This window comes from Pterocles gutturalis, unplaced genomic scaffold (genome assembly GCF_000699245.1).
Source record: "Pterocles gutturalis isolate BGI_N339 unplaced genomic scaffold, ASM69924v1 scaffold8990, whole genome shotgun sequence".
Taxonomy (NCBI): Eukaryota; Metazoa; Chordata; class Aves; order Pterocliformes; family Pteroclidae; genus Pterocles; species Pterocles gutturalis.
In genome coordinates, this window is record NW_010140823.1 from 108,499 (window position 1) to 134,026 (window position 25,528).

At 41.1% G+C, this 25,528-nt stretch overlaps 1 protein-coding gene across 1 annotated transcript in view; it reads left to right on the top strand.

Moving 5' to 3' along the window:
• Positions 1-25,528, top strand: part of LRP8 (low density lipoprotein receptor-related protein 8, apolipoprotein e receptor) — a gene marked incomplete at its 5' end in the record, with an annotated part of 181,588 nt that overhangs the window by 108,270 nt on the left and 47,790 nt on the right. The window lies entirely within an intron of this gene.

The window sequence follows — 25,528 nt, forward strand, 5'->3', positions numbered from 1 at the left end:
TGAATTTCCAGTCACGTACTTCACAAATATGTTCCCATGAGTCAGAAGCAGTATTGGAGGAAGTCTTTTATCAGATTTCACCAAAATGGGGCATATAGAGGACTTCAAAATTAACCATACTTTTATTTTTAAGCCTAGTACCAATCCTACTTTCTCCCTAATTAAGAAAGATAAATGCGCTTCTCTTGCATAAAATGAACGGAATCATTTTTGCAGCCATATACAGGCTCCAGAAAAGATTACATCAGTAGTTGCATTAACATATTTATATGTGTTGATCTTTCACCCTGCATCCTCCTTAGTCAAAAAACTATCTTATTAATGCTGCTTCCACTACCTGATTGCATGGAGGGGGGCTGAATAATTAAGCAGCTCCATTCCCTGCAGTCTCTGTAAATCTCTTGTCAGAGGCCGTAGCCTGGACCATGCAGTGCTAAGATCCCTGACAATTTCTCTTAATCATTTTCTGTTCCTTCTCTAGCCTTTTTGCCTTCCATTCTTCCTCTACTTATGTTTATCCTCTGGGGAAATCAGCCTTAAAATTTAAGTATCTTAAGAGACTTGGCCTGAGCCTCTGATTTTTACGGTATGGAGCTGCCATCCTGAGAGGAACATAATTTGTTCAGTTTTGTGTGATTTTTCTGCTTGAAACCTTTGAAGAGACCGAAGTCTGCATTTCTGTGGTGGTTCTTCTGTTCAGTAAAATAGATGGCCCTTGAATGTCCCCCTGGGGCTAATGGGGAGTGGGCCAATATCACCTCGACTCAGGGAGAAGTTTGTACCCATTCTGTGGTGTATGCCTAACGGGTGAATTGGGAATTCCTTGTGAAATGAGCAGTACCTGTATGGACCAGGTTTAATTAAATTCTTAATTTGTTTTGTTGTTTCTTTTTTTTTTTTAAGTGCAAGGTCTTTGGAACAAGGTCAAATGCTATGGTGTATAGCTATGCCGTATTTTATTTGTATATATGTTTGTATATAGCTGTCTCAAGCAGATTTACCATGCTTTGCCTCAGCATAAGATATTTAGGGTTTTTTATGAGTTTTAGCCAAAATAGGTCAATTTCTGTGTGATGGATGCATTAACTTGTGTCTCGAGGTTCACAGGATCCTTGCTACAAGTCTGTGTGTGACTTGTGGCTAGCTCACAAGAGAAGCCGATGTTTCTGTCTGTACCAGTTGAAAGTTTGCCTTGAAATCTTAAAAATGTCTGCAACTAGAATTTGGAACTTTACTTGTTTTATAGGATTATTCAGATCTGAAGCTCACACTTAATCAGATGAAGATCAAGTAGTTTTAATCCTATGACTGTTGATAGCTATAGGCTTTAATTTGCACGGTAAGGACGTTCTTTCCAGATGTTTTGTATCCTTGTCAAAGTACGTGTCATCTAGGAGGCTGATCTGATCTGATCTGCTCTGGAAGGAAATCGAATCAACCTGGTCATGAATAAGCACAGTGCTGGTTGTGGGGTTAATTCATGTGTTTGCAGGTCTTCCTACCACCCCTGGTCAAAGCAGCAGTGAGTTATAAACTTGGTGGACTGTTAAACAAGAAACCGGAGTGTTGGGCTTTGCTTTGAATTTATACCCTCAATATAAAAGGCTTAGCTCTTTGTGTAAATGCCATTTAAGGGCAAAGAAAAGGCTGTAATGACAAACAGAAAATGTAGTGAGAGGCAAAACCCACACAGTTTTACACTCCTGTATGGACCTTCTTTCCAGTCCCATTTTTTTTCTACCTGATGAAAAAGGCTGAACTTCCCTCCAGTGTCTGAGGAATGACTGCAGACCCCTGCGACTGTCTCATTTTCCTGTTTAGCAATGCAGCACAGCCCGTTGGAGGAGCCTGCGCTGCGGAGCTTCCCTAGGGAAGGGCAGGTTGGGAAATGGAAATTTCTCACCTCTGGCAAGATCAAACTGCTTTATAAAATGAATTGCTTTTCAGACAGGCCACATAATTGCCGGCATCTCTGCCAGGATCCAGGGTTATTCCTCGATTAATGCAACATTGGGACGTTGTCCATAGTCCATTCGAGCTAGGGAGGTTAAACGCATCAATAATGCTGACTGTTGCATTTTAGGAGTATTTCCAGGTTAGAATGTGATCAAAATAGAGCAGTTCCTCTCAGCATCTAGCAGGCTGCTAAATGGCTTTTTATTTTCTGAATGCTTTTGTGGTGCTTTTTTTTAATACATGTTGTGCTGCCTCATTGGTAGTTAGGGATGTTGTGTCCCCATTCTAATGCTAAGTTAAAGATAACAGTTTGGGGTTGGTTATCTTTTTTTTTTTTTTTTAGGTAACCCCCCCCTCCGAAACCAAAATGGTACTTTGCTTTTTCTATTTCCTAGATAACTGAAGTTGCTCAGCTTTGTACCAAACATTATCCTCTGTAGGGATGTTACCTACCCCCAGATCTTCAGGACAGTGTGACCTCTCTTAATGTCAGATAGGTAAGATGGCATGACAGCTGGACTGATTTCTCTTGGACCTGTGATGTCTAGGGCCTTTTCTGCTATCCATGCAATTGTTTTTTTTTTTTAAACTGCACTTTCTACAAGCCACTGAATGTGTCTGGGAGTGGTAGGTGTAAGGATATATTCTGAGTCCCATTGAATTCTCAGCTGATGAGATCTGTAGGACTTCTGCTGTGGGTTTTGGTGCTAGTTGAAGGTCAGTTCATTCCTAGCATGGGCTGATGTTGGAGAAGGTGCTTGTCCAGGCTTTTGGTTTGAAACGGGTCATTATGAATAAGAAACTGCTTTTTTCTTCATCTTTCTTTGAGCCAGATCCTTAACCTAAGCATGCTCTCGCATCCATAGCTTTGTCCAAGTGAATTATTCATGTAACATGTGAGTGGTGCTACTAAACCTCAGTGTTCTGCCATCTGTCAGTTTTTCAGTGCTGTTATCCGACTGCTGAGTTTATTTTGTCTCATTTAATTTATATTAAGGTTTCAAAGAAATGTGTCTTCCTCTTCTGTAAGCTGATCTATTCAAGGGCATCTTGTGGCCTAGATCTCTTCTCTCTGAAGTCATCAGTAGAAATACTGTCCGGTTGAGGGGGGGAATATGTGTTTTATTTTTTGTTTCCATGTGGAAGCATAATAAGCCCATAAATCAAGAGAAGCAAAACCATGTGAACTCAGAAATTAATGATATCTGCAAGAGGCAGAAGGGACCAAATTCAGCTTAAGAAATTGTGTTGATTGAGGCTAGAGGAAGGATTTAATATTGAAGAGAAGAAAGTTATTTTGAGGAACATAATAAATAAAAAGAAGTGGGATAGTGGATGAGAGGGAACAAAGAAACACCATTTAGCTGTGCTGCAGCGGTGCTCCTGGTGGGGAAGGGGAAGAGTTAGTACTTGGGCTTGCCAGCTCCCAGCCTCGTCTCTTGACAAAGCCTTTTGAGATTCAGCGTTTGCCTGAACTAGGCCTCTGTTCAGGAAAGGTTGGCTGCTTGTATATAAAGCAAATGAACTACTTTGGCCTTGCAGGATACGTGCCAAGAAAAGAGCCAGGGGAGAAGTAGGCTTGTCTTTCTGTTTGACACCCACCATCGCTGCTTCTCACTGCTGGCTGCGAGGGAGAGCCGAGAGTGGTGCAAAACCGCCGTCTTGGAAGGTGCTCTGGAGTGATACTGGATTCCCCCTTCACCATGCCGGCTTGTTAGTGTGCGAGGAGCTCCCCACAAATCATTAAACAGGATAGCAGAGTATCTGGAGTAGCAGGAGCAGAGTTAGTGCCTCTGTCAGCCTGACACCTGTGACTCCCCTGAACCTCACCAGCAGCTGGTTTGAGCTACAGAAGATATTTTTCACCTCAGAGCAGGTTTGAACACTGAAGATGTTACAATTGTTTGCCACCAGGTTATACAGCAGCATGCCTCTGCCAGCTGCAGGGAGATCTGTGGTAGCTTAACGGATCCTCTCCCTTTGGAGAGCACACCATGGCCAGAGCCCCAGGTTTATTTTTCATTGCTCTCCTGAAAAGCAACCCAGTGTGGCTCGGTGATCACCCTGGAGCTGTGGTGCAGCCCCTGCTCACATGCACAGGCTTTGTTTATGCATATGAACAGATTCCTCACTGTTTTCCTATCCAGTTTCTTGAAGCTGAGAGAGGGGGGAGGGAAGTAATTTTTCTTACTGAGCTAACAGAGACCTCCAGCAAAATGGATGTTATCCACCTAATGCTGTTCCAGCACAGGTACTGAATCATTCTGCTTTTTTTATGAGAAAGAAATTTAACATTTCCTCTGAAGTATTTTGATTATTTAACCACTGACTTAAACAAAAAAAAATCTCTAGAGAAAAATAAAAACAAATGCTAACAAACAGTAACAGCACTGATGGAAACACAAATTAAAGGGATAGAGCAAGTGAAAATCTAAGCTGGCAAACTCTTGCCTTAGGACATTTTGTATATAATGAGATCGAGGAATGCAGGCAGCATAAACTCACCGCTTATTTCTTTATCAGATATGTGACATTCTCCTGGTTAAGAGCAGAAATTATTATACAGAAAGATACAGTAGGGTGTTATGAGGAAGAAAAAGGGAAGGGGAGATGTGAATTTGTATTGCATGTAACAGGGAATGATTTAATAGGGCAGGTTTAATAAGCAGGAGTCCTGGAAATAGATTTTTTTAAAATGGAAATGGAATATAAAATCAAACCCTGGCTGTTGGTTTGAAATACAGTACCAGTTCATGCAGTCCTTCTTATTTTGAAGTACATGTCATGAGTCGTTCAGGGAGATGTATCCAAACTTGACAGTTATATTTTTAATGGGTATTTTGCATGGTCCTGGGCACTTCGTGTGCTGCTGCTGTGTGTGCTGATCTCTCACAGGGGTGATCAGTTCTGCCCCGTTTTCTGTTAAGCTGCCCAAATGCAAAATTCTGTAATTGTTGGTAGTGCTGATGGTATTGCTCACCCCCAAATGCGCAGTCCTCTCCTAGCTCTCCGTTCACCCCAGAGGATATTACATTTCTATTATTCTTCCATGGTCCAGATCTCCCTCATGATTGAGTGAGTTTGGTGACATTACTGTGCTTTTGTGGAAAGTGACTTAAACTGTTTCCTGCCCCTGGAGAATTTATCCTGGAGAAGGGGGCACTGTCTCATGCAGGGCATCACATATACTGGGCCACTGAACTTAAGTAGCAAAAGACAAAACTAGGCTAAATCAGCCAGGCACAGCCAGATACCAGGTTTTAGGACCTGGGGCAGTAACAGATTATTTTTTTTTTATGTATGTGATAAGATGCTGGGGGGTTGTAAATGCAGTGGAACATGTAAATGAAAGACCATTCTGTTGGATTAATTTGTTAGAGATCATTCAGAGAATTGAATAAGGTAATGTTAATGTCAGGTGGACAGGTGTGCATTTTAACCACACTCCCACTACACGAACTGGCTGTTGCCAGCGTAAAATACAGCAGCTTTGATAGTCTTGGCACTCTCCCCCTGCAGTTGTCCTCTCATCACTGTCTCTGGTGGGCTGTTGGGAGCACTGCTGGATTAGAGCAGCTGGAGACCCCGTCCCGGGTTTCCACCACATCTGTAAAATATAGGACAAGGTACTGGATGCGGGAACACTTCTAGAGCTACAGGAACCTTCCGGTGACAAGGCACAAAAGAGGCAGTCTCATTTTCCAGATGCCCAGGCTGGTTTGTAGGGCTAATGATGAAAGCTTTGATTTGTCAAGGTGATCAAATTTATTGAGACAGAATAAAATGAAAACACCCCATGATCATCTCTCCATGAAGTCCTGCAATAAGGTAGAAGGGACCTCTGGGGGTCATCTAGTCCAATCTCCTGCTCAAAGTGGACCCCTGTTCTCATGTTTGCCCACCCTTATTACTGGAAAAAAAATCCCTATATCTCACCAGAATTTTCTTTGTTGTAGGACATTTGTCACCTCCCATCCTGTCACTGTGCACCTCCCAGAACAGTCTAGCTCCATCTTGTCTAGTTCTTCCTGTTTTGCAGTTGAAGGCAGCAATGAAATCTTCCTTTAAACTTCTCTTCTGATGCCTGAACAAATGCTGTTCCCTCAACCTTACCTTGTACGTAGTGTCTCAGGTTATTTTGTCAGATAATTGGAAATGACACAATTCTATAACAAGGATACAGTTTTTTGCATTGTTCACTCACCTCTGTCAAAGCTTTACCACATCCAAAATATAAATTCATTTTTATGTCTTTAGTGTGCTGCTTAGCTTCCAGCTCTACTTAGCAGAGGGTTCTAGACCCCTGAAAACTCCTTTCAACGGAAGTGTTTCCCAGGGCACTAGAGATAGACGAGGCTTGTTGAGCCTGGTAGCAGATGAGTAGTTCCCTACGGATCACGGCTTACAGTCCAGTGCAGGTTTTTAAAAGTCCTTTTTATCCTAAGTGTATAAAACTCTTCAAATTCTCACAAATATACCTTTAATTGAATCATCCTGTCTCAGCCAGTGTGTACTTGCTGCCCAAGTGCCTCTTGTTCCTTAACCACTGGAACTGCTCTGAATGCCTCCAGGTATGTCCTTGTTGAGCAACCCCAGGTTGACCTCGATATCCCAAAGGACGCACAACTGCAGGGACTAATGCAAGCAGTCTTTGACAACATAGGGAACCAAATCCAGTTTTTCCTGCATCCTGTTCCTTTTCTTGAAGCATGAAATTATTCTTTTTACATCAAAGGAAATTCTGCGAACTCAAAGCCTAGCTGGTTATCCCTAGTAGTGGGATAACTCTGAGTCTCGTGGGCAGTGAATGACACCTCCTTTCTGATGATTGCATGGCTTTGGTGGTCTCAGCATTTTACTTACCTAGAGATGTAAATTAATTTAGGGTATGTAATGACTGTGCTCCAATTCTACCAGTGCTAAAGGGTTTTAAGCAATACCTGTTCAAAACAAAATGTGTTTTTCCTTTCAAGGAAGGTTGTTGGAGGTTGCATCTCAGCAGTGACCTTTCCAGAGGGCCAAGTCCAATAGGAAAACCATTAGAAAATACCTATCGGGTCTTTTCTGATGTGTTTATTGTTGTTTTCTTAAGCAATGTTACTTTGCAGGGAAGTCTTTTTTTCATGTAGCATTGCAAGCTTTGACATTTGCAGTGTTCCTGTACCTCAGATTGTCTTCGAGCTTTTGCTAGTTAACTACTACAAAGATTTAAATGCTGGCATTTAAATATTTACCCTGTTGGTGTAATGCACTTATGCAGTTCATAAACAGGAATGGTCATTGAAGGGTTTGATGCTGCCATTTTATGCCTATAATTAATCTTGCAGTTATTTCAGTAGGAGAGAATAGCAGGAAAATGGAAGTAAATCATGTGAAGCTTTTGTATGTGTAATTATTTAACAGGCCATAAATATTGAACTAGTAAAAACTGAAGAGGTTTTCAGAAAAATATTCAAGCAGCTTTTCATTGCCTAGTGCTTTCATTTTTTCTGTTCATTTGCCACTTGCTTTCTGAAATTCACATTACCTGATTTTTAGGTTTATATTTTTGCTTGTTTATTAGGTGTGTAAAGTAGTAAGTAAACGATTGGTTTACTTACTGTGGCTGATGTCAAAAGTAAATAATTTCTGGGAATTAAAGGCAAAACAGAATTTGAAAATTGAAATATTTTGCTAACTGAAGCAGTATTGTACTGCAAGAGCATGGAAAGCAAACCTTTTCTCCTTTCTTAAGTGGGTGAATTATGGTGTGAGGAAAATAAATTAATATCAAGTGACATTATTTCAACATCTTCACATTTGAACAGATTCTGTGTTTTGGTATCATGATGAATTGCATGTTGAAGCTGTGATTCCTAGTTCCACCACTTTTTCCTTGGTAGGTATTTTTCCTCTTTCTCCATTTCTACAGTTAGAGGATCGTTTTTTCATTGAGGACAAACTCCCACTGTAATCATTTGCAGTTTTAATAAGGGTCTCATGATACTCCATCCTGCTTCCTTGAGGATTAGGACCATGATTAAGACTGGTTTAATATGCAGTCTCTGCATGCTTTGGTAGATAATTTATGTAATTTAAACCTTTCACTGGAGATTTTTCATTCTCTGCAATGCTTTCAGTCAGCCTGTGCTCTGGGGTGACGCACGGTCACTGATGGCACTGTCTGCACCTGTGAGGAGAGTGGATCGTCACCCTGTACGTTTGTGGGACTGCAGGGAGCTTCCACAGCTGCCGAGAACCTTAATCAGGGCTTTGCTTTAGCGATAGCTTCTAGCCTGCTTTCTAGGGACGCTGGATTCAGTGGCTATGTTTGAAGTGACGGATTTCAGCTCACCCTCTCTGTCTTCTATTTTAACACATTAAAACATGCTAAGAATCCTCGTTAAAATATAGATGACGTAGCTTAGTAGCTTTGTTAGACTGCGTGTGCTTACACGTTCTCCTATGAATGGACTCATGCCAGTTATTGCACCATTTTTCTGACTTATGCTGCTAGGGTAGTCATCTTACCACATCATTTGAGTTCTCTAGGTGTACTGTTGTACAGGACTCAAGTTATTGTATGGAGACTGGGAATTCTCTGTTTTGGCTTAGAAGTTGCAAACAGTAGTCACTTTAGCACAAACATCATCATGCTTCTCTTTTCTTTGGTACAGGGAGAAGCATGTCTAGCATTTTTGACAGCAATTTCATTTGTAGTCATTGTGTGTGCGTTTGTATGGGTAAGGTTAAACATGTATTTAGAAATGCACATACGCACAGACACAGAAAAATAATGGCATGCTGTTCGAGCATTTCAGCAGGTGTATTGGCCCTGTATGGAATGTGAATGAGAAATAGCAAATAAAGTACTGAATTCTGCTAGAATTTATGGTTCTGCTTCATTTCCTGCCTCCTCTAGGCATGTTGCAAGCGTCAAACATGGAGCTGAGTTGTGTGAACCAGCAGGGATATCTGTAATGAAGTAAAGGTGTGGGTGGTAGGGGAAGGCCTTTTCTTCTCAGCCACAGGTCCACGCACCGCTGTTCGTGTGCAGCAGCCTGAACACATTCAATTAAAATTGCCATCTAAGCTGCCTGTTCCATCCTCTGAAAAAGAAAACATGTTGGGGTTTCTTTGTATGTATATAAAAGATGAAATGTTCACTCCCAAGATAAGAAACACAATGATTTAATAGCAGCAGAGCCTTTTCACACTTACTTTCTTTTACACATGTAAGGGTGAGGACATATTATAAATTATTAAGTCTACGTTCATCTACTGAATCTTTTTTTTTTTTTTTTTGCCCTGAGTTCTTTGTGTTCTGTTGGTCCCTTTGAGCAGCAGTTCGTTTGTCGATACCTCTAAGACCTCAGAAGAGTTGTCACCCTAGCGTGAAAAAGCAGCATCTTCACTTGGTGTGAGCTCAGATCTCGATGAAGCATTTCCCTCTTTGTGGCCATGCAGGTGTTGCCAGCAAAGGCTCAGGATGGCTTCCTTTCAGCTGCAGTGGGTGCTGGAGATGGCATAACATGGGGTATGACACTGCACTCAATTTTTCCTCTCCAGTAAGAATTTTTAAAGTCCTGGGTGCTGTTTGGTATCCTCAGTCCTTTGACAGAACAGAGGATATACTGTAATGGCAGATTCCAGGTGAAATACTAATGTTGCATCATATTTAGGCAAATTTTTAATTTGGATTAAAAAAAGATCCAGACTTCAGGTAGCAGGAAAAAATGTTTTACAATTAATTCTGGCAGTTTCCTGGAGACCCATATAATTTTGCTTTCTATAATTTTTATCACTCATCTAGGCAGGTTTCGTTATGTTTGCTCATCTAGGGACCTTTTGTGGCTTTATTTTCCCTATTGATAAGAAACACTTTTGCAACTGTAATCTCTTTTACAAAGGGGTATGGTCTCAGTGCTAGTCAACTCCTTTATCCTTTGTATAATTTTGTCCCTCTAGTGTTTTGTGGGGCTTTTTTCTCCCTGGTTTGATTAGAATTGGAGTAATCTAAAGGAAATGAGCCTGGTAAGAGGGAAAATGAAAGAGCAGCTGCTGATACGGAGGCTCAGAGAGCCCCATGGGTATGTGCTGGACTCTTAACCACAGTTGAGAGACTTCTGAAGAGGCTGTGTTTTCATCGCCATTTGTAACCATCAGGCTCTTGGTAGAGCCCAGCGTGCAGTCTGTGAGCATTCCTTCTTCGCAGCGCCTGGGATACAGAATTGCTTCTTGATTAGCCAGAGAAGGAAAGGACAGGAGCTAGCATGGACCCATGCACTTATACGTGAACCCCCTCAGTCTCGTTTATACTCTTGAGCATCTGGAGAAGTGTCTCTGCCTCCACTGGACCTGATCTCACCTGAGGTACTGGTATGTGTGTGGCCGTCCTGGGCTGGCATCACCCCCAGAACACCAGCTCCCCTGAGAGAACGCGGGTGTTTGGGGACTGACATGGTAGATTACTCTGATTATGGACTCCTCCCTGTGACTCTGACCTCTCTGGCCATGTGTTTGATGATGTTCCAGCTTTTCAGAGCAGGAACTGAGAAGTTGCTCTGCATATCAGGTACCTGTAAGGGCAACTACTAATGTACTGTTTTAGAATGATTGGTTGCTGGCACGCTTGGAAACAGCATGTTAATCAAACAGGTTGCTTCAGCTGAAAATGACTGGGAAGAAATAAGATAAAAAGCTATTGGTAAAATTTTCTAGTCTTCTAGATTTATCAGAGTACAGCAAGCTTTTGTGTAGTTTGTGTAAAATAAAAAAAACCACCCTGTAATAATAGATTTAATTAATCTGTGAGGAAAGATTGAAGCGGGCTTTGGAAGGGGTAATTCAAATCCCTCAACCAGTCAGATACAGTGTTTTCATTTTTACAAAAGAAAAACATGTCTAAGTTTCTAGTAGGGATTTTGATTTTTTTAATCAATGGTTTCTTCCCAGCTTGCACAATGTGTTCATTTAAAGGAAACAGCAATGCTGTGCAAGATCACAATAGAACAATCTATGTTTTTTCTCATAATTAAAGTTCCATTCTGTTTCCATAATTACCAACTGCTTATCTGATGTGAAACTTGGAGAGACAGTTCCTGATCCATTATATTCAAACCAGACAGCAAACTAAACTGCTTTTAAGGGATTAAAGAAACTTTTTCAACCTTAAAATCACATTTTTAAATCCTTTTTGCTTTCCTTAACTACCCTACTGCAAGCCCCTTCTAAATGGTACTTCCATCCGATAACCATCAAGCACTTCACAAACCATGATTAAACTTGGTGGTTATTTCAGCAGCAAGAGGTGCGTGAGGTGCTTCAGAACAGCAGATCAGACACGGGTCCCGTAATAGCATTCACCGTTTCCTTTCCAATTAAATAATTGCGTTTGCAGCAGAGCGTTACTGAAGCCAGTGGGCTCTGCGCAGCCTGTGCAGCTGCTTCCTAGCACAGAGCTCATGGCCGTGGTGAGGTTCCTCCCTTGGGGGCTGGCAGAGTGGATTGCATGTCAGAACAGACTTAAGTAAAACAAGGCGACTAATGAAGAGCAGAGTAATAGCAGAAGAAGTGGAGCTAAAATTATAGTAATGAGGGCAAAGGGGTCCCTCATCCGAGGCCAAGCATGGCTTGGCTGTTACCCTTATATATACGCAGATATGTAATAGACACATAGATAATTCTGTTAACGAGATTGTTACAGATTTGGCAAAGGTATCCTGTGAGGGTGGATTTGAGGAAGAGAGCATGAGCAGGATGTACCAGCGGATGCTCTGTGCGAAGGGCAGGGTGAGCAGCAGTTCAGGCAGGAGGGCAAAAGGAGGGGGTGGGAGGAAGGGGAGTCTGGTGCCAGAGGTACAACACAGCTGCTTCTGCTTCCCACATGGAGGTAGTGGGAGAAAATGAAGATATCGGTACATGTTTCTCAGGAGACTTGCGTGACATTGGTCAGGAAAGTTGTTGAGATGTGTGTCTGGCAGTCAAGAAACCTGTGTTTGTGTTGGTTCTGCTGCTGCATCGTGGCGGGGCTGTGAGTGAGTGAAGTGGTTAAAAATGTCACATCCGCAAAAAGAGAGTGGTGTCATTTTGTCCAATCTGCTCACAGTGGTGCCACTGTATCTTAGGTCATTGGAGTTTGTCTGTTGATTCTAATTCCTCTTTGATAGACACCAGTAATAGAGCTGTGAATTGTGCTTGGATTTTACCATGGGGTTAAAAGCTCTTAACTGTGGTACTCAGTATCGTTTCTTGACAGGTTTTTTTATTAACTGAGTAGAAGTTGAGCACATGGGGACATTTTAAGTAGAATGTTGCTCTTTCGCTATCCCTAATTTTTTTTTCACACCTCTTCAGTAAGATATTTCCTGGTTACCATTTTCTAAGAAGTGTAGGCAAGGACTAAAGCCTAGACATGCACAAGGAAATATCTATAGGCTCTGGGATGGGACTTTAGAAGATGATTACCAATTTTTAAATGCACCTTTTTTGGATGCTTCAGGGTAGGCAGTTTCTTCTAAGCTGAATGTCCTAAATTAATGACTTGTAGGAAGCAGTTGGTTTTGCAGACATTACTTCTGTAGTGCTAGCGGGGAGGGGGGCATCTGGCCATGTCCATGCTTTAATATCATGTGTACATGCATCAGTAGTTTAGTGAGGGCAGTGAGATGCACAGGCTCTAACAAAAACCGAGGTTAAGAACTTCTTCAAAACCATCTGTGTGAAAGGTGGTTTTTTTGGGGGGTGCAAGGTGGAAGCTTTGAATCTGTGTAGCCTTCAGGCACAGATCATCCCTTCTATATGCGCACTCAGATTTTGCATCTTGCTGTTCTAATACATGCTGTAGCTGGACCTTATTGTCCTCAAATTTAAAGGTCCCTGTTGCAACTTCCAGCTGGTGTTGGAGTGGTAGCATGGATTTTTGGGTTGTCTAGATAGCGGTGCATATTTCTCAGTACCAGTCACGCTCTGTTGTTTAGTGTGTTTTGAACTATTCCTTGTTACTTCTCTTGAGCCAGTAATCTTGGTTGTGAAGGTTTAAGGAGAAATGTTTAAGCAGTACTGTATGTCAGGCTTATGGAGAAAAAGCAGTATTTTGATTGTTCTTTTTCCTTTATTTCATTGCCAGACTGTGCTGGTGTAAGCGTTACACCTTGTTTTATTTGAAATGCAGAATTATCCTTTTAAACTATAATTGCAATGGAAAACAGAAAAGTAACAGATCTAAACTGTTGGTAGCCTCAGATCACTGGTGGCCTGAATTCTGAGCACAGTTAGAGTCGTAATGCGCAAGATTTTCTGTGTATCTAATAGTGGCCGCTGCGTTCTGCTTATGCATACCAATGTGTATACACACGTGTGTCTAAGTTCTGCATTACAGTTTCTTTCCACAGACTAATGAGCAGGGAGTTTGCATGTGTGTGACTGTTTTCTTTATGAGATGGGAACCCATGATATTTTCATCATATGGTAATAAAATATTTATTACTGTTTCTAAAGGTTGGCTTCAGGAGACAGTGTGTGATGTGACTGCATTTAGTAACATAAATCAAAGTCCTTTTCTTTTTTGCATGCATTTAAGAAGCTATGAGGAGTTAGTCATGGTGATTTCTAAATACCAGGGAGACGACCACTGTGAGAACATTTCAAAGGGAAATAGCTTGAAGCTATAGAATGATGTTTAGAAAAGGCCAATTTAAACTAAATAAAGTAATCCCTGTTATGTATAATAAATGGAGGAGATATCTCCAAAATTGTGCAAAAGAATAATAATTTTAAAAAGTCTGGGATTCAAGTTCCTAAGAAGAGTGTGTTCAATTATTATGCAAAATCAGGAGCTTCACAATTGTGGGATCAGTTCTTACCGTTTCATAGCCTAACAACAGTTCTGCATGTTGTTCTCCTTTACTTGGATATTTTCATTCATCTCCTATGGTCCTGGCTTGGAAGAAGTGTTTTTTTCCAAAGAGTGTAAAGCAGCTGCCAGTGGAAGCTGTTGTGTAACGTATGTCCCAGAAGGAGTGAATACATCCCTATGTGCTCATCAAATATTATGAGAAGTAGGGCTGATGTTTCTGGCTTTCAAGACACATTTTTTCTCCTACTTGAGCCAAAGGAAAAATTTTGATAGTTGAAACCCACACAGGTGCTACTTCCTCTATTCTGTAATCACTTAACCACTTTCCCAAATGCCAAAGATCTTCAGCAATCAAAAATGACTGTATGGAGAGAATGGAGAGGTTTGAGAGGAGAAGGAACAGTAGCATGCAGTCCTTGAATGGGATGGTTCGTTGCACAGTTATGACAGCCATGGATGACACGTGACAATACGTGGATGCATGACTGTCTTTTAAAAACCATTTGCTATGCCTGGAGCTCCTGCACATCGTGCAGTGTGTAGGTTCCATCAGCTAAAACCATATGATGAACTGGACTGACACAGCAGAGGGACTGGACAGAGCAAGTCAGGCTATTCTGATGGTTGAAAGTCAACAAGTGTGTTATATTCTCTTCTTGAATATGCTCACAGAATCTGAATTTGATTTGCTGTGTACCCTGGTTCGTTGAGACTAGGCACTATTTCAGAATAGTACTGGAATCTGGATGCTGGGGCAACTTGTAGGCTGGTTTTATTTATTCTTTTGTGTGGCCTCACAGTGTTGCCTTAATTGACAAGGCTGATGTAATCAATGAATATATTTGAACATTATGAGCACACATTTCCAGTCACAGTCAATCAGGACATTGGGGTTATTTCAAGCAGTAAGGAGTGGATATTTGATTTTGCTGATTTCACATGGCTACTCTTCGTTTTGTTTTGTGGAGTTTTTGGTTAACCCAACAGAATGAAGAACTCTTTAGATATTTAGAGAGTTTAAATACTTCCTGTTGCTTTTTAGAGCAAATGTAAGAGACTATTTCCTTTACATTTTGAAGGTTATACTGGTTCAGCTTTGTTATTAACTCCAGCCTGGGATCATCAGAACTGTGGTGCTGCAGGACTAGACTGTAATTGTGATGTAGATCAAAATCTCTGCCAGGAGATCTTTTCCCTCTTCTGAAAGCAGATTACCAGACTGGAAGCTGTTTTCTTGAGGGAAGATGGCACAGATGCCCATACTGCAGAGGACCTGGCTCACTGCGATGTAGCTGACCTTTCTGCAAGGCATAGAACGATGAATGGAAGGTACTCACGCCTGCTGCTCATCCCATGTCCCTGATGTTAGCATACAGAGGTGGTGGCTTCTTGCTACTCTTGTCTTCAGCATGAAACAGGGCTGGGCAGGTACTTTAAATCTTACAGTGAAGCTCCTACAATCCGCTAGAGCCTTTCCCCTTGAGCTCTGTCTGCCTTCTCTCCTGCAGGTGGAAAAACCTACATAAAGACACTTCTGTCTCATCGTTGGAGAAGGGTTTGGAAAGGTTAGGCACTGCCAGGGCAGCAAGTTATTTAAAGTTCTGACATCAGACTCCCTCAAGTCTTGGGTGGCTGCATAGGAGATTATAGCTGACCTGCATAGGAAAAGAGGTGCACTTTCAACCTGAAAGTCATAAAAATTACTTTATCTAGATCAAATGCAATCTTACCTACTATACAGGCAACAAAACTGTGTCTCAGATCTGTTGTACCTTTTGTAGTTACACTAGGGTGGAAAGAACATCTTCCTGAATGAAAAAGTTAAAAAGCCATGTACCAGCCCTTAAAAACTAGTGCATTATACTGTATTTCTGTGAGCTTTTTTCCCCCCCTTGCTATGTGAGTGGGATTCTTGCAAATAAAGATAATTCAATCACTGGGTCAGCAGAACTAGGGAAGTTTGATTTTTCTCCCATCGCCTTCCCTGTTCATTTATGTCCTGGGCTTGATTGACTTTTTGGTGCATAAGAAGGTAAGAATTCTAGTAAACAGTTTCCCCCCATTTCCCAAGTTTCTTTCTGCATGGATTCTTTGTCTTCTGATATACATTGAGCTTACAGGGCAGCCTTTTGTTCTGTCAGAGTATTCTGCCCAGTCATGTATTTTCACTGACCTTATAGGAACTCCCCTTGAGACCTTTTTGTTTTATTTCCTTTGTTTTGGCCACTGCATTTAGAATTTATGAGGACAGAGAAAATAGGTTCTTGGGGGGTTTTTTAATTGTTATGAAAACTTTGCTTCCGTAGGAAATCAGCATAAGAACCTGTAAGATTGAAAGTGGAAACAATTGCAGTCTAGGTACAGGGGGTAGTTAGGTAATAGACATTGAATAAGAAAAGCCAGCACTATGCATGAAAAGGTTACAGTCAGGTGTATTAATGATCATAAGGAATTCTTCAGCTGTAGGGAAAAAAAAAGGAAAGCAAATCCGTGTAGTGTGATACTGATCCCTGAGAGTGAAACAGTAAGCTGCAGTGGCAGAAGATGAGAAAATAGTAAGAGTATTTCTAATTCCTCTTCAGAAAGAGGAGGAAGAAGATACATTTGCACACTCAACAACATGCTGGCTACTAAAGAGCAGCTATTAAAATATTGTGTTTTTTAAAACAGAAGTACTGGCAAACTCTCATTGAAGGACACAGCCTGTGATTTTTCTGATCTGTATTTTGATTATTTTTTTTTAACTATTATTACAGTTGGTGGTTTTTTTTTTTTACAGATGTTGGAGCATTAGTGGAAGTTTCAGTAAGTTAGTAAAAGCTGGTATTTTCATGGTAGTTTAAAAGGTTAAACAGAGTGTGGTACAGAACCTGCTGTAGAAGGTCTGCAGTCCAAGACTTGAGTTCCTAACCGCTACAACAATACACAGTCCAGCTCCAAAAACTGTGTGTGCTGGACATGTTGTTATTAATTTTGGACAAAACCACAGAAAGACTGTTAATGGAATATAATAATAAAGGCTGATAATGGAATATAATACATAAAGATTAAAGGAAAAAATGTTAGGGAAAACAGGAGTTATCTCACTTTTCACTGTTTCTTGGTTGAATCATGACCTTGTTAATAAGATACTGTGTGTGTTAATAAGCTAGTATGTCTATTTTGTGATATGTAGTTTGACTTAAGCATAAAGGTTATAAAAATGTAGTTTACAGAATAATTAGAGACCATATAAAACACACTGAAGAACAGGTGACTGAGGGGTGGTAAAGACGGGTAGCTGCTGTAAAGTAGAAAGGTTATCAGATGAGGGGTTGTGAACAATCTTACAAGGCTCATGTGATTACAGAGTTGGAAAATATACCTTATTATAAGGGTATTTGATTTACTGAAGAGGGTTGAGAGTTGCCTTTACAACTTACACCTGTCTCCTTAAAGACGAGGTTTCGTCACACAGTTGTTTCTTTACCTTAGTAAGAAACACGGTAATTTGATCAAGTGAACAGAAGCCAAAACTAGATAAAAGCACTAGAGATAAGGACTAGTACTAGAGATAAGATACAGCTCGTAACAGTAGTGGTAAATAAACAAGTGGACTCACTTGTCCAGAAATCTTTACTAACTGAAGTCTTTACGACAGGTGTCTATTTTTTGATTTAAAGTTATCTTGCCATTTAAATGGGGTGTTGATGTAGAAATGACAACCTTTTGCTGTGCAAACCTTCAGCTGATTTTAATGGTCGTGTAGCTTTTAAACATGGGAAGTTCTCTCAGCCAGTGCAGACTGGCTGAGAGTGAAGCCACACACTTCATACATAAAGACATTTTGCCCAGCTGCTGCAAGCCACAGGAAGCTCTGCCACCAGGAGGTATACCATCTGGGAATTAGCTGGGTATCCAGATCACTGGGAAGGAGTTTTCAGGGCAAAAATAGGCTTGTTCGGTTAAAGGAAGATTGTTTGTGGGTGGGGAGGGGGCCACTCTCCTTCCTCCCCAACCATGGATCCTCATTCATAGATCTCCAAAGACAGCCATAGGTATCAAGAAACCTTTTTTCTGTGCTGTGATCCTTGGAGATCTGGCTTTCCTCAACAAATGGAAACCAGGAGAAACCTCTGGGAGGGGGCATGTCGCATGGATGGAAAATGTAAGATTTTACACAGTGTATTAACTTACTGCCTGATTGGTGGACTGATGGCAGGGTTTTCATGGAGTTAATTATTCTTCACTTAGTAGAAGTTATCTAATATATATGTATACCATCTTATATATACAATCTGTATCCAATATATCTATATATACTTCTGTTCATCTCTGATCTGCACGGAATATCCCCAGAGATAAAAGAGATGCTATGTTTCAGATAGAGGAAGGTGTTTTCTGCTGTTGGCAGGTTTTGCTGCCACGATCTGCTTGAAGCAGGCTTGCTGCCTTTCAGGATTGGGCCCGCCGGGAAGCTGACAGGCACAGTTAAAGCAGGCTCCGTTGTCTGAACAAACTCTGGCTCGTCTTCTTCTGATCAAAAGTACTTGGTGAAAGGTACAGCTTGGATTTTTTTTTACAGCATCTCATTATAGGTTATATTTAGAAGTGGGAAGAATATATTATTAATTACAAGGATGCTTTCAAGCAGAGAAGCTGTTTAATCCATGCCCTTGATGAACAGGAAAGTTACTGTGCTGAAGGAAGGTTATTCAATTAAGAGTATATTCATTAGGAGTTCATCAGATATCAAAATACCCTTATCTTCAGGATTGTACTAGGATATCTGACAATTTCCTAGTTATTGCTTAAGTGATAAGAGCAAGAGACGGGAACTGCCACAGGGAAATTTATATAATACAGTTTACATATCTGTTACCTGACAGTTTATATATATATTATTTTACATCTCAGTTTGCAGGCTAAGTACTTTCCTGTTGCCTTGGTGGAAGTGGGGTTTGCTGGGAAGAACCAGAGATGGAAGTTGGCCCCATATTATTTCTTGCCTGATGTGGTTGCTGGATAGGCACAGTGTACAGCCCCTTAGTGTGAGGATCATTACAGGGGTTTTTTCATATCCGTTGTTCCCACAACACCCGTTTTACCAAGGTACCTGTCCAGTGAGTTCATCCCAGTATCGTTCTAGATGTTTGCTTTGATCTGTTTAGTACTCTCAACTCCAGTCTGTGTACTGCCCCATAAACCAGAGCCACCTTTGCAGAGGTATTTCTCTAACTTAAGTGGGTTTTGTAATTGCTTTCAGTATTTACAAAATATGGTATTTTTTCTGTCTTCAAGTTCAGAATGGTATCTGGTAACTGAATTTAGTTGATTGTGTGATTCCGTCCAGTGAACTGTTTTTTAAACTGCTTAAAAACCTAATTTTGAGTTGAGCATTAATTTGCTTCAGAAGTGGAACAGTCGAGAGCTTAAATGTGCCAGAGCGTGTGTGAAATAAGCAACTTTCTGGAATTTGTTTCTGGATTTGCTGTAACAGGAATGGAGCACTCTGATATGCATAGTATGGGGAATTCTAGAAATTAATATATAGAAAGAGAAATGGATATATTGGTGTTGTGCTTAGCTGCTTGTACAAGAATTTGACAAGTGACCAAGGTGATTGTGGCTGGTAGGCTTGTGCTAAGCGATATTACTGCTAGTGAAAATAATTAATTCTTTTCAGAAACTTAATTTTTCACAGTTCAGGGTCACGGTGCCACAGATTTGAAGAGAGTCTAGAAAGCTCTTTGTCGTTTGTATCTGTTAACCAAAACCAGTCAAATAACATTTGATTCAATAAAAAGTAAATGTGTTTCTTGTCTAAAAGTGTCTGTGCAGAAATTGGTCCAAGATGCTTTCAAACTGCTGCATTACAAATCACATGGGTGGTTATGATTGATTTATTCTGTGCTTCAATCTGGAGTATTTTATCACTGAATCTTTAGTGAAGAAGGTTGATGTTAATAAAGCTGCAATGTATTTAGACCAAAAGCCTAGGAATAAAGAAAGCAGCACTACTGTATTGCTACAGATCAGGAGAATGTAGCTGTTACCTGCGTTTCTGTCAGGCCATGAGGGATGGGCTTCATAAGTCAAGGCTACAGAGTTGGGTCTGGTGTGCCCATGGGATGCCCAGGTAATGGGAGTTAGGCTGTGCTGCTTAGGCACACGGCTGACACGACCAGGCAGATACCTGAATAGATGACAAAAGACTTGTAATAAGTCCCCCTTCAGTGGAGGAAGGCTAAGGTAGTCATTCCCTAGCTGTGCACCTTTGCTCAGCAAGGCCATCATAGGCTCAGAGCTGCATTCAGCAGCTAAACGCCTCAATTTGTCAGCTGTGTGGCTGCGTGAGAAAGTTTGAAAGTTGTTCAAAAATCTGTTTGCCCACAAGGCTTTGGAATCAGTGATCTAGGGCAGTGAACAAGTTTTCCTTTCACAAGTTGCATTTCTCAGGGTTAATTAGCTGACTTCCATTCATGCCTAGCTTGTGCTGCCTTAACCTCCTGACTCCCATTTCTTCCTTGACACTCTTCTTTCTTCCAGTAGCATGTCTGTGTTTGAACTTCGCTGATTCCCAGCTATGTTGCTACCAGTCTGTGCTGGCTCAGCTGTTACCTTTGAGTGCTTTATTCTCGTAAGGCTTGCCTGAATCAGAATTGCCTGGAAAGCATCATGCATCACTAATCACAGGGGAACACAGTGGATCATGATAGATTTTAAAGGCTGTCTGCAGCCAGACTTCAGTTTTCACAGTAGGCATCCCTGGATATAAGCAGAAGTAGAGGATCTGTATTGAGGGATAGAGCTCTGCTCTCAGCTGTGACAAAGACTGGATTTCAGTTTGATTTCTGGGCATGCCAAAGACTGGATTTCAGTTTGATTTCTGGGCTATAAGAAAGGAAAAATCTTTTTTTTTCCTCCATCTTTTTGTTTGTTTTTTTTTCCTGACCTCACCCATTACTGTGAATGCAAAAAGGAGGGGAGGCTGAACTGCATTACGACTGGCACTATGTGCACAGAGTGACAGGGTTGACCTCACCCATTACTGTGAATGAAAAAAGGAGGAGAGGCTGAACTGCATTACAACTGGCACTATGTGCACAGAGTGACAGGGTAATTACTGATGTAGACAGTGGTGGGATGGGAGGTTTGACAGGACAATGTTGTGCATCACTTGCTCTCAAACTAGCTCTTAAAACAATAGAGTTTAAAGAAGATATTATGTTCACAATAGAAAAAGGGGGGAGTATTTTAACTGACCTTCTTAAACAAAGCCATTCCTTTGTTGTATTTTTTTATCCTTGCTTTTGATTGAGCATGAAAAACGCCTCTCACAAAAGGGAATATTTAATATCTTTGCTATTAGAAACCTGTCTCTAAAGAAAATTGAGTCCTGGGTTTTGCTAACAGGCCTACGTGTTTGCCAACTAACAAAGTCAACTGTCAGTTTATTAAATTATTAAACTGTTTGAGATCAGCAGTGCATATTGCTGCTTTAGGTACACCAAGAACAGGCTCTTCTTCAGCTGTTCTTGTTTCTTACTTTGATGTCTGTTTTTCCCTGTGTTTATTACTAATATCTTCTCTCCTTTCCTCTGTGCCAAGCTAAGGGCATGACCAGCTGATTCCTGAGATCAGAGATGCTCATCAGTGCGGGGAAAATTAAATTTTAAGTAGTGCAAAATGATCTGAAGAACTCTAATATGGAAACTCAGGTTTTCAGTAGCCAGAATAATGTCTTAGTGTCACAACTCTTGAAGACAGCTTCTGTCCTGGCTTAGAGGTGGAGCAGAGAGAAGGGCAAGATGGTTTGGTGGTTTCACAGGGAGGGATGATGTTAGTGTTTCAGTGGGGCAGGGTGAAGCATCCAGCCACTCTGGCTCTGTGCCCATTCCTCCTCCTTGGCTATGTGATGGGCTTCAGTGTTGTTTGTAGCACCAGTATGTTTGAAGTCTCTGACATTGCACTTCTTTACCCATAAATTCCAACAGAAGCTACTTTTGTGCTGATTTAAATTAGTACCTTGAACTCTTCCTGGAAGCAGGTATAGGATAGGGTTTTATCCTGCTTGAGTTTAAAAGGGCTAGTCTGCCTCATGACTGCTGCAGATAAAAGTACAAAATTAAATCTTCTGCATAGCTATTCTCTTAAAAATCACTGTAGCAGTAATATCCTTTTGTGAATTCGTATAAGGAAGTAAATGGCACGGTTGGCAAGGATATATTTTGATAATTTTCCATATTTAATGCTGGCCTCCAGGATACTAGCTGGGAGGGAGCAGTCACTGGACTCATTTTGTTAAATTCTCAATATGATCAGTGACTTGATTCCTGATGCAGTTGAAGCCAGCAGTGAATTTCTTAGGTCGGGATTTTTCCGTGCATGCTTGAACATTTCTCTGTTTCAAGTCCTGGGTAAATCATTGATTTGTCTCCTCAACCGAGAAGACGTGCAATGGCCAAAGTTGGTAGAAGCAGGGGGAAAGTTGGCAGATGGCCTCAGAATTCAGTTTGTCAAAATCCCCTTTTTGCTCCCCTAAACAATGAGGGCTGTGCTTCGTAGTGATTAAGCTAGGCACTTGTCTGTCATTGCACAGCTGTATTAATTTATTCCCTGGATTAATCTGAGTAAATGTTTCTAGTGACCATATGGCTGTGGTGTCAGGAAAGATATAAAACTCTAGTGTTTAGAGGTGGCAGGAGGTTCATGGTATCTCACGTGGCTACACACACTATAACAATGTTTTACTCCAATGGAGTTGGACTACACCAACCTTGTTTCTGTTGTACACGTCTTCTGCCTTGCCACGTGGAGTCTTGTCCTTCATGCTCAGCTCTGCAACAGAATCAACACCTTCTAGTGCCACAAACAGGCAGTGGTCGTAGTTGTTTTGTGTTGTCTAGAGTCTATATAAAATACGTAGTAAGGATTGGAATCCCTGGGTTATTTTACATCTCATTCAAGTTTATTGAGGGATTTGTGCATCTCTGACCAAATCTCTGCTTAGAGACCTTTAACCAATATCTCGGACAGATGAGGCGGACATCTAAGAGACACCTAAGTACTATTGATCATAAAAAGCTGGGCTGAATGAGCTAGGTGTAGTACCAAGGCCAAGACAGTCCAAGGACTGACCTCATCGAGGAATTGCTAACCCTCTGTGTGAAGGTGTTAAGTGTCCCCTGGAAGGGAACTTCTTTTAATAACAAGTTTCTTGGGCATCAAAGCTGCTGTAGGGAATGAGCCTTTACAATATGTTCTTGAATTCCCATGTGTGTAGTGGCAGATAATGAAATGTGGTTTGTTTGGGAGCAGAAAATCCTTACTGTATCATGTAGATCTTTCTCATAATTAATAACCTGTCATGATCTCTTAGAAACCACTTTCTCTACACTCAACTAGACTTGACAGTGGGAGAAGGTCACTGTGTATCGTACAGACACCATGAAAACACTGTCATTTTACAAATACTAGATAGTTAAAACAAAAATTTAATGAGGCTCAACAATCTGTATTCTGACTGTTGTTAAACATCTGATCTTAGTTTGTAAATTCTGAAACTTTAGCAAGTATGATAATGAGGATAGGTTAAAAACAATTAAAAAGGTTCCTGACTCCTTGTCGTGGTTTGACCATGGAAGTATTGCAATTTTCCTATAGTTTGATTCCAAGGAGGATCATGAAATTGTCCAGTTTGACCTCCTGTTTACTCTGGGCCATTAACATTGACTTGGATTTGCCTGAAATGAGCTGTATGACTTGACTTAAAGGACTTCAGTTCTCAGCAGCAGGGCCTGTTGGGCATATCAGGTAGAGAACAGAAGTGCCATCAAAACAATGTCTTGTAAAGCTATGCAATTAATTAGGTAAGACATACTCAGATGATTGCAGCAAGTGAGCACTTGTTTTGGTAACAAAGACAAAATCAGCTGAAGTCCTGCCAGTCTGACTGAGGGAAGGAAACACTTTTCTTATCCAAGTTTGCTGGTAGTTTTGATTTTTAAAGTGGGGGAGTAAGACATAGCAATGAGGAATCTAAGAAAAAATGATGTGCTGGAAGCCCAAGAGTACTAGTCCTTTCTGTCCAGTATGCTATCTTGAGCTGTGCCAATATTCAGTATTCCAGGAAAGGTTTAAAAACAAACCATAAGTGTGCCAGGATAGCTCTGAACTTGGGTAGCGAATCCCTTCCTGATCCGTGCAGGTGACTCAAGTTGTGGGACATGAAGCTTAGTTGTTTATTACTATTTTTATAGTAACGCCATTTGCCTTTTCAGTCTACTATAGAAATATCTTATCTCTTTACACGGTGCTCAAATACAATTTATATCACCTGTTAAAACTACTGGCACTACTCCTAAGAATAATTTTCTTCACTGAAGTTGTTTGTAGTGTCTGTGCTTTTCCTATAAAAGCTACGTTACTTTTATTCTGACAGTGAGTCTGTATTTCCCAGAGAAGCTGTGGATGCCCCATCCCTGGAGGGGTTCAAGGCCAGGCTGGATGAGGCTTTGAGCAACCTGGGCTAGTGGGAGGTGTCCCTGCCCATGGCAGGGGGGTGGAACTAGATGATGTTTAAGGTCCCTTCCAACCCAAACTGTTCTGTGATTTCAGTAATTAGGATTAATCCTGGGATTTTGAATTCCTGATTATTTCCAATGTGATGATCTGCACAAAAGCAAGGTACATGCTATCTGTTTTAGACATGCTGAACTCTTTGTACGCTAAGCTTATTTGATCCCTCCAGTTTCTAGGCAGAGGAGGAGTTGGAGATTAATCAAAGACTCCTAGCCCATGCTCTTGTAATGAAGCCTTTCTTAGCAACACGCAAGAATGGACTTGATAAAGGCTGTACTGTGCAGTGCAATGGAGTTAAATCTGCAAATCCTTTTCCATTCCCTGGGAACTTCTGAACATAAGTCACCATCAAACAAACCACACCACAGAATCTAACTGTTAATGCTGTTTATTATATGATTTCTTGATCTTTATACTATAGTTTCTTAGTAGCCTTTCCTAATCTGTCTTTTGGGTCGCTTATAGTAATTTATGTTCAAAGTTTAAAGGTAACATCCATAAGTTGATCACCTTTTTGTGCAGAAATAATAGATTTTCACTATTTCTCTGCCTTTGCATGCCCCCACAAAGGTTATTGCACATAAGTGTGTAATTGCATACTCAAAAATGTCGAGTTGGGTAGGAGCAGCCCAAGCTCCTCCCAGGTTCTGGGAATCAGTGTTGTCACTGTGCCCCAATTCCGATCTGAACAGACCATCCTGTGCTAGCAGATGGATGGGTTGGCCTCCTCTGCCAACAAAGGCATCAATTGTGGTGGTGGTTTGGTCTCATGCCAAGTCTCCCAGTGCTGTAATCTTAATTCACTTAAGCCACTAATCATGGCATTTGTTTTGGCCTGGGCTGGTTTCAACTGGAAATGCGAAGTTGTCTTTATTTTCTCTGTCATCTCAAGTGTAAGCATAATACAGATACGGTGAGCAACCCAAATACTGCTGCTGGATGCAGCTGCACTGGCTCTAGTAGAAGTAGCAAGTTCACATAAAGCTTGTTATCAGCAGACTGAAGCTTGTACCGTGTTGCTTTACGTGACAGAAGTGGAAGTTCACTGCAGAATCCTAACCTTCGTGGAAGCTGTGGGTGCAGGGGAGTTCCTGTGTAGTCACACTGTGTGTGCTCTGTACGCCCGTGCCAAAGAAATTCCTGAGACGCATCCACTATGGATGTTGCTTACCC